Source organism: Cryptomeria japonica, chromosome 5, assembly GCF_030272615.1.
Source record: "Cryptomeria japonica chromosome 5, Sugi_1.0, whole genome shotgun sequence".
NCBI classification, from domain to species: Eukaryota; Viridiplantae; Streptophyta; class Pinopsida; order Cupressales; family Cupressaceae; genus Cryptomeria; species Cryptomeria japonica.
This window is the reverse complement of record NC_081409.1, coordinates 232,375,143-232,385,347: the sequence shown is the minus strand read 5'-3', so window position 1 is coordinate 232,385,347 and position 10,205 is coordinate 232,375,143.

Below are 10,205 nucleotides of genomic sequence, written 5' to 3'. Positions count from 1 at the left end.
TAATATTTTTATGAGCTCAATTATATACGACGGAAGATTCTATGCATTATACAAAGGCTGAGCAAGGCAAAAATATTATTATTATTTTTTATTGGAAAAAAAGTTAAGGCATTAGTGACGTAAGGAATATTAAAATTTTTGTTTGTTTCGCTCGCTAGACAATTGAAAGTGTAAAAGCACCCAAGCGGTCTCACTTTTCGGCTTGGAATTAACTAGTTATTTTATTTTTTTCAATACCTAAACTGGAAAGGTGATCTGATAATGATATTTTTCATTATTTTTATCTACATTTATTTATCATAAATATGTCATTGTAGGTATGTCGATGTATCTGTTGTCGCAATATGTAAAGTGTTAATTTAGTATTTAATATTTTTTAATGAACAATACTTTCCTTTGACTAATAACAAAACAATAATTTTATACAAAATAACAAAATAATAATTTTTAATAAATGAAAATAAATGATCATTTAATATTTATTGAAATGTGACATATACATCACAAAGACTGTGAAATAATGTATCATTTCATTTTCATAGAAAAAAATGTAATAAGCACATAATATTATTTATCTTTTAGCAACTTTAGCCTCTCTTCCTCACCTTTGTGGTTGGAAAGTTGGTTTCTTTTTTACATCTTTTCATAGAGTAACAATATTCTTTGTGCTTCCAAGGAATTTACATAAGCTATAGCCACACATGTTGACTTATACTTTGTTTGTCCTATATTAGTTGTCGCCTTCAAAAAACTAAATCTCGTGATTTATGTATTGTCTGTGCCTAAGCTAACTATGAGGGTACTTGTTTGTCTATCCCTTTTGTATTTGGTGTAATTGGAATTGTATGTAGAGTTTTATTTTCAATGGTATCCTTAAGTAACTACCAAACTCAACTATAGAATATGTTAGTGGTTTTGACGGGGCACCCCTAGATATATATGTCATATTTCAAATATACCCTAGAACTCTATTTACAATACCTACTTCTATATGAGGATTGGCATTTAAGATTACTCTTGCATCATTGATAATTATCAACTTCATATCAAATTCATCATTTTGGTCTTCTTCTATTGCATTTTCACTACCTACTTTCGTTGCAATGCTGCATGTAGGAAGTTGCTTCAATAAATTTAATTTCCATTTATTTTTTATATTGAAAGTAACAAAATGAGGGCATTGTACATCATCACATCCACAACAAAAATACCAAAAAAAATAAAAAAAGCAATTAGAAATCAGCTAAAAAACCACTAGCCTTAAGGAAAACCAAAGTCCAAATGCAAAATCACGTAACTAAAACCAAATTGTAGCTAACCAGATTGTTCAACAGGGAAAGCCTCGAAAGATATAAACAACAAAAAAATTAAACCCTATGAATCTACACATGACTAGATTTTTTAACTCCACAGCCTGCCTGTTACAATGCATTATTCCAATCTTCAGTCAAGAACTTGAAGAGCTCCTTGTGGATACCTTCCTCCTCGACCACATTGCCCAGAACCTTATCCTACATAAGACAAATGGAGGTCGTGAAATTGTGCATCATTGTCGTTGCGATTATACACATTATTATTTTTGGCAAGCAATTGAATGCTATTCTCATATTCTTTGTTGATGACTTTATCAATGCCAATACTAGTTATTATTATCAATTGTTGAATTTGCATCTCTCAAATTTGTGAGAAGTTGACAAAAACTTTGTTGGTCATTTCTTCCTCCTTTAGATATGTTTTTCAAAGTAACAATTATTTTGGATATTAATATAGCAGTTTAACATGTTTGTTACTATCATATGGCGATTTATCACTAACAAGAGACAATTGTTCTACATCTCTAGCTAAAATTATAGATATACCTCCAAAACGCATGTTTGAATTTTAACATAATGTTTGATGAAGTCAAGAATGCATTTTTTAAGAAAATTTTACTCAATGAATCTCATTTCATCAATTAATATCTATTTTATGTCAAATCTCTTCTTCGAAAGTTGTAAGTATCAAAAGTTTCAACTTGTAATTGTCGGAAGGGTTTCCTCCAAAACCACATGGCCTATATATGACCCATGAGGCTTTGGACAAAAAGGTTTCGACCAAAACCCACATTCAATTTTTTTCTTTTGTAAAGTTGGGTGGGTTCAAAAGTTTCTTGTATAATTTCAAGCGAAAGGGCTTCACCCAAAACCCTTTTGCCCAAAATTATCTATGTGGCTACCTAGTTGGTATCCACCTCATCATATTTCATTATTTTTTGAAACTTTGCATTAATTAACTAAATATTAGTTTAGTCAAAATCATCTTTTTTTTCAAATACCCTTTTGTTTTTAATTATTTTATTAGTTTTAATATATATGTTTTTGATTGAGAAAGCAGTGAAAACCAGGGCACTGACCCTTTACATATTTTACACTATAAACAACATTTAAACAACACTATAACAACAAATGTCCATACTAGTCTTTTCAAACCAGAAACAACAAAAAGAACAGAACAACAAGGAACAAGGGAAAGCATACCAAAACACAAAAAATAACACAAGACCTAAGGGGTCGACTTGCGAACCCCAGTCCTATCAATGACATTTGTCCAATCATCAAATAGGAACTTGTAAAGTTCCTTGGTTTCATCTTTGTCAGCATCGTTGTTCGTAGTGTGCTCTCTCATGAGGGAGAGAGTGAGGGTCAAACTATGAAGGACCTGCAAGCAGAAATTTTTGAGACAGGGAATCTGGGAGTCCCTAGCATCCACCTTATGTTTTAGAACCTTGATCTCCTCAAGAATGGCCTTCATGTCCAGCAACGGCCCCAGGTTTTCAGTCCTTTGCAAAATATCCCAAACATCATAATAGATATTTTCAAGTTGTTCCATAGTTGGCATTCCCTGAAGGATATCAATATTTTTCTCATCACCCTCCTTGTTGACAGTCTCTGCCACTGGGTCAACTTTTTCAATTTCCACTGTCAGCCAAATCCACAACAGGAGCACTGACCCCCTTGGCTCCCAAGTCCTCCAAGTCCAACACATTCTTGTTCTCATCACCCTCTCTATTCACACTCTCCACCGCCAGGTCCACTTTTCCCATCTCAATCATCTTAGCCAAATCAACAACAGGAGCTTTGATCCCCTAGGCCCCCAAATCATCTGGTTTCACCATTTTCGTCACCTCGTCCGAGTCCACCAGGTTGATAGTCACCGCAGGTTCCACATCTGACTTAGCATTAGCAGCATCATTGAGGAGCCTGGAGGAACCCAAATCTTTAAGTTCCCCCCCCCCCACACATGTCCTTAATCAAGCCTTCGTCGGGAACATAGACATCTTTAGATTTTGCCTTTTTCTCCGAGGAGCTTTTTAACGCCAACCTACATGACCTCCTTCTTCCTTTGGTGTTAGGGGAAGGGCTTTCTTCCTCAAATTCTTCAGATGAAGAATTATCCTCAATGATAATTATTTTCTATTTCATAGGGGCTTTCCCTTTACCCTTAGTGGGGTTGAGAGATTTGTTGGTCAAGGGAGACGACACCAAGTTAGGGGTTATCTCAATGATGGACACCGTGGGAGGGAATTGAGCAGACCCAGAGGCAGGAAAATGAGTGGCCGTGACAACACCCTGCGAAAATTGGAAAAACCTAGGTATAGCCAAGCCAAAAGAAAAGGTTGAAAGTGGGAGAGAGGTCATGGCAGGGGGTTGGACCAACATAAGACTACGAGGAGGGAAGAGAGCCAGATGAAAATTGTAAAGCCTATAGATTAAACCTCGGTGAAGCAAGACAGGTGGCTTGTCCTCATACTTGGGATCAAGGGTATCTTTGACAAAGGTATCCAGAGAATGCAAGAGGTTAAATTGCTAGACACAACAAGTCATTATTATGAAAATGGTTAAGCAATGGAAGGTGGTAGTAGTAGAATACCTTAAAGTGACCTTCTAGCGTGACGTATTTCATCACCATCAAGTAGATTTGGTTCCATGGGTGCTTGAATTCTTCACGAGCAAACCCTCCCTATAACTTAACCGGTTCCTCTCTACTTCTGAAGAAGCGTTTAAGCCCTTCACTATTAGAAACATGGCTAGTGTGCTTCCACCACCTACCTTCCAGAGAAAGACCCGTCACCTGGGCAATGGAATCCTCCGACACTTCAAAAGAAACACCACCCACCGTGACTCTCTGCCTAGACCAAAAAGCAACAAACTGGGTTGAAAGTTGCTCGTCGTGACCATGGAGGGACTCCAAAAACTCAACCACTCCTCCCTCAACACAATAATTCTAGACGAGGGGGTCATTCTTGAAATCAATGGGCTTGTCAGGCTCATAGTGCACTCTATCACCCCCCTTTCCCTTAGTAGAGAGAGCTTGTTTAGTAGACATCATAAACAAGACCTCACAAAGGATGTCACATATGCAGCCCTTAGTGAAAAAAAAATGGCAATATTACAAGGGATGGATAAATTTAGCCTGAGGTGACAATCAAGGCACAAAAAGGCAGAATGATTGTCATTAATTATCTTGGAAATTGGGGACTTGTGCGAGCCACAAGTCATGAATTGAGACATGACTTTAGGCACATAGGAAATATACCTAAAATAAAAAATTGCACACATAGTAATGATCTTGGGGGCACATGGCACAAGTTGCCCATGACAAGTTTTTAAAACCATCCAACTCGGTCTGGAACCCATCATATCATCGCCCGTCCAATACATCATTATACGGTGACCCCAAAAAGAATACCAAAAAAACATCTCACCTTTCATGGCCGAGCTGGCAGCCCCGATCAACACAAAACTGGCGGCAGTCCTATGAATATTCCTCATATTCAAATTTAAAAATAACTCCTTCTAGGATACCAGAGGTGAGGAGGAGGGTAGAAATGAGGCTAAACAAGAGCTTCATCATCAATTTGAGTTTGAATTCTCTCTTCCGTTAAAAGGAAGTTGACATGAAGCGACAAAGAAGTATGGCTCCTCCAACATCTTAGACCAATGTTAGTTAAGCCCAAGGCAGCAAGAGCATCAACAACCCCATTCCCTTCCCTAAACACATGCATAATCCAAAAAGAGTCAAGCCCAGAAATAAGCCTATGAGTGTCCCTAATGGGGCCTTCAATGGTCCAATTGAGCCTGTTTTTCCCTTTGACAACATCAATGGTGAGCTTAGAGTCCCCTTCTATGTCCATACACCTAATTCCCATTGAGAGAGAAAACTTGATTCCCCAAGCCAAGGCCATGGCTTCAGCTTGGTTACTAGAATGGCCATTTAGATTCCCAGCATAAGCAGCAACCAGGGCCCCATTGTGGATTCTAATGACACCTCCCCTAGCTGCAAGACCTTGTCTGGAAGCCCCATCAAAATTTAGTTTGAAGTAGCCAGGGGGAGGGGGGACCAAACAATATTATGCCTTAGGAGGCATTTGGAGCAATCTATGTGAGAAAATGAAGGAGTAAGGTTCCATCTATGAGCAATCTCCCAATCCCATTTAGAGGGGGGCGTAGGAGGCAATCGAAACCTGGTCACCAAGATGCTCTCCAAAATGACCTTAAGGAAGCAAGCAAAGGCAGTTTCCAAGGAGGACTCCTTATCCCTGAATATCCTATTATTCCTTTCCTTCCAAATGCACCAATAGAAATGGGGGGGATCTGTCTCTAAAGTTGTTGAATAAGAGGATAGGAAGAGGGGCCCCAAAACTCTTGCAACAAATGCATCATATTTTCATTCAGAGTCTAGCTAACACTAAGCTTATAGCACACCATCCCCCAGAGATCCCTAGCAAAGACACATTGGAGAAAGAGATGGGAGGGGCTTTTAGCCTCATTTTTGCAAAGGATACATCTGTTAAAGAACTGAAATCCCTGCTTAGCCAATTTGTCCTGAGTCGGGATTTTATTGTGTAGAACACTCCACCAAAATAAATTGATCTTTGGGATGAGTTGAGGATTCCAAACCTCATTCCAGTTGATAGTCGAGGCAGGTTCCCAAAGAAAGCAATTGTAGGCCATTTTAACAAAATACTCCCCTGAAGGGTCCCATTTCCAGATAAATTTGTCATCTCTAGGAAAGAGGGAGAGGAAGGTTACAACTAGAAGGGTTTACAACTCTCTTGCAGCACGGAGGAGATGGGGTTGATCAAGGTAGCAATCCTCCATAATTTTCCAAGTGTTGTTGGAGAAGAAGTTTGAGACCCTTTCCCCAAAGAAATTTTTTGTTGCAACCTCAATTCTTTTAAGTGAGGGGGAGGTTATTAGGGGCTTCTCCCCTAGCCAACAATCCTCCCAGAAAAGGATATTTCTATCATTTCCAATGAGCCACTTCATGCCTAGGGATATGAAATCCTTCCAGCAAATGATATTATTTCATATTTTTGATCCCTTGGGGAGACCCACATAATTTAAAGCAGAGACAAAACTGTCATTGGCAAGGTATTTAGCCCTCATCATATTTCCCTAGTCAAGGTCCTTGTTCAGGAGCATCCAGGCCATTTTGGACATTAGAGCCTTGTTGAAGTGGGTGATTTTAGGAATGCCCAACCCACCCTTAGATTTTAGGTAGCAGACATTGTCCCAACCCACTAGAGTGAGCCTTTTCCTTTATTCCATACCAATCCAAAGAAAATTTCTTTGGATGCTCTCTAGTTTAGTAGCCATGGCAACTGAGATTTTGAATAGGGAGAGGAAGTACACTAGGATTCCCTGGAGGGACGAGGCCAACAACTGAAGCTTCCCAGCACTACTAAGAAACCTTCCCTTCCACCCAGCCAATTTTTTCTACATTCTTTCAAGGATAGTGACCCAAAAGGAGTTGGGGACATCCTTGACAGTTAGAGGAAGACAAAGGTACGTGCCTAGGAGGGAGGTCATTTGACAACCAAGGATCCTATAGATTTTATCTTGGAGTATATGAGTAGTATGAAAGAAATAGATGTTTCTCTTTTCTTAGTTAATATGTTGTCCAGAGGCATCATCATATTGGTGTAGGAAGGATTTCCAACCCTTGGCTTCAACCATAGAAGAGATCCCGAAAATAATAGTGTCATCCAAAAACTGTTGCAGGATAGAAGGAGGCATAGTGGAAGAAGGTTTGATGCCCAAGAGGACCCCTTTGTCGACAAGAGAGTTGAAATTAGAAGCCAAAACTTCAACAAGAATAATAAAGAGGTAGGAAGAAAGGGGATCCTCTTGCCTCAGCCCCCTAGAAGCCCCAAAGTTCTCCTAAGGGCTCCCATTGAGAAGAACAAAATAGTTGACCGTAGATATGCATTCCCTAATGAGGTTGAGCAGCTTTCCCCCAAAACCAAGCTTTTGCAGAACTTTAAAGAGAAATTTGCAATTAACTCTGTCATAGGCCTTGGAGATATCCAATTTGAGCACCATACTAGGTTTACGACATTTTTTCATAGAATGAATGATCTCATGGGTGGAGATGGTCGCATCAAGAATTTGTCTGTTAGGGACAAACCCCTTTTGAGTCGGGCTAATCAAGGAGTCCAGAAAGGGTTTAACCATATTAACCATGACTTTGCTAAAGATCTTGTGGATAGTGTTGCAGAGACTAATAGGGCAGAAGTCCTTAAGGAGGGAGGGCTCCTGAATTTTAGGTACTAGCACTATGAAAGTGTAATTCAGCTTCTTAAGAAGCTTCCACGATCTGAAGAAATCTCTCGTAGCAAGAACCACGTCAGCACCCACCACATCCTAAAAGTCCTAGAAGAAAGTCGGAGGGAAGCCATCAGGGATAGGGGCTTTGAAGGCCCCCACAGAGAACACTGCAATCTTAACTTCATCCTCCGAGATCGGAGTCATGATGAGATCAATATCTTCCATTTGGAGGGGAAATGGGAGGCAATGAAGGAGGTCCTCAACCAGCACAGGGTCTTCAGTTCTACCATCATCCCTAAACAAAGTCGAGAAATAGTTGGTAGTCATTCTTCCCAAGCTATCCTCATCTTTGATATATTGATTGTGGTCATCCTTCAAACAAGTAAGGTGGTTTCTTCTCCTATCGATATTGGTCAATTTGTGGAAGAAGGTCATATTTTTATCTCCCTCTTTTAACCATTGAACCTTGGATTTATGTTTCTAGTAGAGTTCTTCCCTCATAGAGTTTTCCTTCCATTTCCTCCAAAGGTCAGCCTCCTATAGGTGGGTCGCTTCCAGGGAATCCCCTTGATCAATTTGTTCCTGAATAGCCTCTAGCTTGCTGCTGATTTCCTTTTTATAAATAAATATGTCCCCAAAGGTGTTTTTATTCCATCCCCTAACATTTCTTCTAATTAAATCTAATTTTTGGGCAACCCAAAACATGGGTGTGCCATTGATGTTAGTCTCCCACCATCTTTTAATGCAGTCCTTGAACTCCAGGTGGGTATTCCACATGACTTCATACCTAAAGGGGTAGATTTTTCTTTTGGAGTTGGTGGTGTTGAAGAGAAGAAGGGGGTTATGATAAGAAACCGTTCTCAGGAGGGCATAGAGTATCAGATAGGGACCAATACCCCAACTGCCTGAGATCATAAATCTATCCAATCTAACCTGAATAAGATACTTCCCTTTTCTAAGATTGGACTAGGTGAATCTTTGACCAGTTAAGTCCACATCAAGTAACCCATTCCTACCTTTGAAATCCACCAAGTCAGTCATTTGTCAAAGTAATCTAGATTTCCTCCCAATTTTTTAGAAGGAAAAAGCGGGGAATTGAAGTCACCCACAATCATCCAATGAGAAGTAAGATAATTTTGAAGGAGAGCAATAATGTCATTCCATAGAGTTAACCTGCCCAATCCAATATTGGGGGCATAAACATTAATGAGGAACCAGGAGTCTAGGGTAGAAGAGAGTCTAGAGACAATAAAGTTGGCAGAAGTGGTAATCAGGCTACCAAATAACTTAGAGGGGTCCCACATAGTAACTAAGCCACCAGAGGCTCCACTAGAATCACTAATAAAAACCTCAGCACCAGGCCAAATTTTGCCCACAATAAGGGAAAAAGGGGCACTAGTCATTTTAACCTCTTGAAGAAGAAGAACCTCAATTTTATTTTGAAAAATATAATTCTTGAGAGCATACTGCTTTTGAGGGCCAATATATATGTTAATATTGCAAGTAGGTTGTTATAATAAAAGATGAGGCAAATTAGAAAATATATAAATATTATTAAAACATATTCAGTTTTTTTGAAAAATGTGTTTTCATTAGAGGGGTGAATCCTCTCCAAAAGGGTATAATTATTTTTTGAAAATGATAAAAACTAGCAATTGCACCTTGGTGTGCAATGGGTATGCCAAAGGGACATGGAATTCCAAATTAGGAAACATTTTAGTCTATTTTATTGCATACATTGTTGTGTTACATGAGATTGATTGGTAGGCCATTTAGAAAATTATGGTGTTTGTTCAACAAAGGTCTTAATGGAGAAGAAATAACTTTAAATCAATTATGCATTCACTTATAAGGATCAAAACATGATTGAAAAATAACTCTAAATTAGGAGGTTAATTAGGATCCATTATGAACAAGATCATGCTATATTTGCAAAAATGAGAGAGTAAGAGTGAGTATGAGATATAGATAAAAAGAGGGAGAGGGGGAAGATTGAAAGAGATAGAGAGAGATTTGGATTATGGAGATATAGATAGAAAGTAAGATTGGAAAATACCTCTAAATATGGAAGAGGGAGAGGGAGAGATGGGATAGGTAGAGAGTTAGAGACATGTCTAGAGATAAAGGGGAAGGGAAGAAGATGGATGTAGATATGAAGATAGAGGAAACATAGAGAGGAAAAGATAGAGAGGGATAGAGAGAGGGATGCTAATGATAGAGATAGAGATAGAGATGGAGATGGAGATAGAGATAGAGATGGAGAGGGATAAATAAATAAAAAGATAAAAATATAGAGGGAGATAATGAGAGTGAGAGATACAAAGATAAAGGTAGAGATAGGAAGTGATATATAGAGAGATGTGGAGAGATAGATATTCATAGGGGTAGAGAGATGAAGATATGGAAGAAGAAATATGGAGAGGTAGAGATAGAGAGGCAAAGAGATATAGATATAGAGGTCGAGGAAGAGAGGGCAAAAGGTGATAGAAAGATAGATTAAATTTAAAGGGAGATGGAGAGAGGAAGAGGGAAAAAAGTAGACAGAGAGATGTGACAAGTAGAGGGATATATATATAGAAAGGGGGATAGTGGGAGAGGCAAAGAGATGGAGAGATA